Genomic DNA, 5,936 nt, shown 5'->3' on the forward strand with positions numbered 1-5,936 from the left:
CAAACCGAAGGTTGCTGGGGGGAGGGGAGTTGGGAGAAGGGGGGTGGGGTTATGGACATTGGGGGCGGTGTGTGCTTTGGTGAGTGCTGTGGGGTGTGTGGACCTGGCGATTCATGGACCTGTACCCCTGGGGATAAAAATATATGTTTATAAAAAATTAAAAATTTATAAAAAAAAAAGAGTGTTCAGAGTACACTCTGTCTAGAGGTAGAAGAGTAGAGATATACGAGAAGGAAGGAATAAGGGGGAATCATATTTTTTCTGAAAGGAAGTTACAGGATTGATTGTGTTAAGGTCTTTTCAACTACTTATTTTTTTAAGATTTTATTTTTTTGACAGAAAGAGAGCACAAGTGGAGAGCGGGGCAGCAGGAGAAGCAGATTCCTCGATGAGCAGGGAGCCTGCCTGACACAGGGCTCACTCTCAGGACCCTGAGATCATGACCCGAGCCAAAGACAACCACTTAACTGACTGAACCACCCAGGCATCCCTCAAGTACTCTTTACTTAAATCTCTCGGGTTTATAAATGTTGTATGAATAAAAATTAATTTTCACTAACAAATAAATGCAGAATCCAGTTGTGTTTATAAGAGGTAGGTACACATCGGTCACCAGGCCCGTCCCAACCTGGTACCATGGAAGGGAGAGACTGTACTGCAAATCTGTGTATAGTCCATCCCACATGGCTCCATCTTTCATGCTGGTATCACCAGCATATTTAAGGCTCCATGTATCACCATTTTGTTCTATTTTTACATACACAATTCACTTTAACAAGTTGGAGAAAAATATGATTGGGCTGAGAATTCTCCAGACAGCCTCTTGCAGAGTGGGCAGCCCCATCCTGTCGAAACACAATGCATCCTCTAGTCATCAGAAGTGCCTTCTCTCTTCTTAACCTCATCACTTTCTTCCTAAAACAAATGTCCACATCTTTGCAAAACAATGTGTCATTTAAAAATATTTTTTTAATATTTTATTTAGTTATTTGAGAGAGAGAGAGAGAACATGAGACCAGAAAAGGTCAGAGGGAGAAGTAGACTCCCCATGAAGCTGGGAGCCCGATGCGGGACTCGATCCAGGGACTTCAGGATCATGACTTGAGCCGAAGGCAGCCGCTCAACCAACAGAGCCACCCAGGTACCCTAAAAATATTTTTGAATAAAATAAGGTACACAGAGATTAATGCAAATAATTAGAATACATTTTCAAGTTCACTATTGATTTTTTTATTTCCTCTTATTTTTCTTCCAATATAACCTCTCCTAAGTTCCTTTCCCACAAGCTCTTTCTTTTCTTTCCCCTTTCTTTTTTGCCTTTTCTTTCTCTATTTTTCCGCTCAATGGAAAGGTAGATGAACATAAGAAACCCACAATTACCAACTGAAATAAACCTCACAGACATCATAAATGAAAGGACAAACCAATATAAATATTCATGTACATAATCACACACCTCTTAATGTTTAATTTATCACCTAAGTGTGGATTTGACTACAAGTGACAAAGTGTCTAAGAATGACTTAAATAGGTAAAACTTATTTTTAAGGAATAAAACTTATTTTTTAAAAATAATAATGTCAAATATAGGCATTTCCTAACAATAGTTCAGCAATTCTGAAATACCATCAGGGACCCAGGCTCATCCATTCTTCTCCTCTACCATTTGAATGGTTTTGACTTTCATCTTCTGGCTTGTTACCTTAGTTACAAGCTCTAGCTCATGCTGGAACCCCAGTCATCACATCAAAGAAAAGAAAAGATGAACAGAAGTACCAGATGCTTTGCCATGTCATCAACAAAGAAAAGAGCTTTCCCAGAAACCCTTGCAGATATTCTCTTTGATCTCATTGGTTAGATTTTAACCTTTCAAGTCATTAAACAGTTGCATGGCCAAATATAGCTGCAAAGAAATTGGGAAAGAGAATATACACCTAGAGTTATTGCTGCATTAAACGAAACTAATGCTTTGTTAGCAGTAAGAGAAAAATGTGCATCAAGTAAGCAAAAAACAGTATTTGCCACAGTGACCTATTTAAAGGGAAGCTAAAATATTCCCTACTGTAATACACTCCACCTCAACTAGGCTAACAGAGAGTCCAGTAAGACCATTAGAAACCTATCTAAAGAATAAATTTGAATTTTCTCTAACTAGCATAATGATTGTTCTTAGTGGAGTGAGTACCTGTGAAGTACTTTGATTCTTCTGAAAAAAAAAAAAGTGTTAGCATATAATAATTTTCCTTACCAGAATTTTGCCCCACTGAATTAGTAATACCTATAAAGAAAAGATTGGCTTTGCAAAGATAAACTTGAGCCCAGATTATTTATATTTTAACAATTCAAAGTCAATAGTGTGAATTTTCTATTACTACATTGCTTTAAAACAAAGCATGATAATTAATTCAGAGTGTTAAATTCAGATATTGAGGTTGGATATTTAATAAGACATGAACAGATTAAACTCCCATTGAAATGAAAAATTGTTTCATTTCAAATCCTTTATAGTTCACAATGTTCTAATAATGCAGTATTCACTAAATGGAAGTAGTCAAAACCCGTGATATTGGAAACAGTATGTATACACCATAAACAAGTCATGGTAGGGTCTTGCTCTGTCAACAGAATAATAATAGAGACTCCACGTAAACTTAATTTCTTGATTTCTAAGACTGGTAAATTCTCTCTAGGAAGAAATTGCTTAATTCAAATACTCCCACTGTTGCTTTCTTTTCTAAATTTTCTGGAACATACAGATGTAAAGAACCTAAAAATATGAATCACTTTTCCCTGTTCTCAGTTATGCTTCGGTTCTCAATTTTTCTCTCTCTCCTTTCAGGTCGGCTCTGTACTATGCAAATTTTCCCTTACCCTCAACCTTCTACAACCTCCAATCGTTCCTTTCCCCCCTCATCTTACCAATCCCACCAATCGTCTTCCTTTTAAATTTCCTTGAAGTGTGTTCCAGGTCTCTCAAAAAGTCAGCTGCAGAACAAAAGGAAAGAGATCTGGTTCCCTAACCCCAAGGCAGGGTGCTGTCCAAGTGCACCTTATAATATGGAGTTGGCTGGTGCATGAATAACAACCTAAATTCCTAACACACCGGCTTAAGAGCTTTATGATTTCAGTTGGTTTTTGTGTATTTGTTTTAGGAGGTATTTTCAGTTCTTCGCCCCATTTTCTTACTCTCACTTTGCTTTTTTTCCCCTTTCAATTTAGTTATTGTTTTTAGATATTTGATACTAAATTATTTAAATTAAATTTATGGTGACTGAGAGGATTTTCACTTTTTGAAAATGGAAAGGCCTCTGGGTAAAAGCCAGCTCCCACCTCCCCCCTGTCACCCACACAAACCCATCCATCCAATACAAGGCTAAAGTAATAGATTCTGAGATGGGCCACAACGAAGTGAGGGGTTTTTCCAAATAAAACTCCCTTTTAATATTCTTTTTTTTTTTTAAAGATTTTATTTATTTATTTGACAGAGAGAAATCACAAGTAGATGGAGAGGCAGGAAGAGAGAGAGAGAGAGGGAAGCAGGCTCTCCGCTGAGCGGAGAGCCCGATGCAGGACTCGATCCCAGGACTCTGAGATCATGACCTGAGCCGAAGGCAGCGGCTTAACCCACTGAGCCACCCAGGCGCCCCCTTTTAATATTCTTTAGGCCTCTTTAAAGAGGCAAAGTATGTGTCATTAAATTAATCTTTAAAGTGCCTCTTTAAATGACTAACTAGTCTCATTTTGACTGTTACAGCATAAAATTTAAATGCAATTATACACAAAGAAATTGACTTCTTCCTTTATACCTGATAATGACAAGGTCATAACCTGCTCTAAATCTATATTCTTTGCAATATAGCTTATTGTAGATATTAAGTGCTATTTAATGAAATAGCTTATAATATTAAGAAAGTGTTCCGTTCTCCAGAGGTAAAATGGTAGCAATTCAGACCTTTACTCAAAAGCTTTTTGAAAAATGAAGGTTCCCACTTGGTTATCATACATGAATTAATTGTGTAGCTATCTGAATTCTTCCTCTATCTGTCCCTTTCCACGTTTCTGGATTATCAAAATAGAGCCGTAAGGCACAACTTTGCCTTTCTGAAAAGAAGTCTTAATCATGAGTACTAGATATTTTTTGTTCAGTTTATTCACATATTCATTCCCTTTTGTAACGCATGGAACCTGCTTATGTTTTGCTTATGTTAGGAAGGAAAAGTCACAAAGAAATAGGTTGTGAGAATCAAGTCAACCATGTCAACCAGGGAGTACAGTAATCACTTCAACAACTAATTACACTGCAATTCTTAAGACATACCAAATAACTCAAAAGAAAAAAGTGAGGACGAGTCTAATGGCTTGAAAACTAGAATGTACTGGTTTTGAAAATGATTTTTTTTCTTTCCTGGAACTGGAAATGACTTTGCAGATAATCTAGTCAGACTCCTCGCTTTATAGGGAGTGAAATCCGGACAGGCAAAGTGATATCCCTGAAGTTCCCAGCCTGTTCCATCACTTGAATCCAGATTCAGCTGAGGGTTGTTTTCCCAGTGACCTCCCACTGAAACTGTGGCCCCTGAGACAATGTTTGCACATTCTTCTATAGATAACATAGGGACTTGACGATATGTGCAGTATGGCTTTAAAATGTGGCCATTTTCCACAGATGGAGAACTGAACAGTATGAAAATGAGAACTGTCCTTCCTGAAGATTTTAATGGAAGGAATGCATATAGTAATATTAATGTGAATAAATATCCAAAGCCAAGGTGTTTCTAAGAATGTGTGTGGTAAGTTTTCAAAACTAGTAAGAACAAGATGGGATCAGGAGGGAGACAAACCATAAGAGACTCAATCTCACAAAACAAACTGAGGGTTGCTGGGGGAGTATGGAGAGGTAGGGAGAGGGGGGTGGGGTTATGGACATTGGGGAGGGTATGTGCTATGGTGAGTGCTGTGAAAGTGTGTAAGCCTGACAATTCACAGGCCTCTACCTCTGGGGCAAATAATACATTCTATGTTAATAAAAATAATTAATTAAAAAAACTAGTAAGAATACTCAAATCAATATTAGTGTCTCTGTTTATGACCTGTCAAATGTGAATTCTCTTCTCAAATACACACATGAATTTGCTGCTCATTACTATTTGACAGGACACATTTTACCTGCAGCAAAATTCAACAATTTACCACCAGTAGCATTATTTGAAAGCTAATCAATACTTTTTATTAAAACATCAGGCACAAGAAGCTAATCGTATGCAACACTGATGGATGGAAAATATAAAACCAGATTTACATGTTTGTGGCCCCCTTTAAAAATGATACTAGGGTTATAATTATCAGATAAGATTTGCCATTGAACCATGAGGTTTTGGGTTAGCTGTTAGGAAATGGGAGTTCCAGCAAACATTGATTACGCCTCTGATAATATTTCTCACACACAATAAGATGATCAGTGTCAGGTTAGGTAAAAGAGTAACTGAGAACTATTTTGGCTCAGAAAGGTGAAACAATAGAAACCGTCCAAGAGACCAAAATCTGGCTTTGGGCTCAATTTAACAAATGAGAACTTGAAGAGGGAAACTCACATACTAATACTGAGATTCAAAAGTATTGTAACAGCAGAACTTCAGAACTAGAAAAAAAAAAAGCTTATATGTTATTAAATTGAATAAGTATACATTTTCTAGGGATAATTACTCACCTCAGAAAATACTTCAGACTTACAAATCAAAATCAGAATGGCTAAAATCAACAAGTCAGGAAATGACAGATGCTGGCGAGGATGCGGAGAAAGGGGAACCCTCCTACACTGTTGGTGGGAATGCAAGCTGGTGCAGCCACTCTGGAAAACAGCATGGAGGTTCCTCAAAATGTTGAAAATAGAACTGCCCTATGACCCAGCAATTGCACTATTGGGTATTTACCCTAAA

The sequence above is a fragment of the Mustela nigripes genome, chromosome 2 (genome assembly GCF_022355385.1).
Source record: "Mustela nigripes isolate SB6536 chromosome 2, MUSNIG.SB6536, whole genome shotgun sequence".
Taxonomy (NCBI): domain Eukaryota; kingdom Metazoa; phylum Chordata; class Mammalia; order Carnivora; family Mustelidae; genus Mustela; species Mustela nigripes.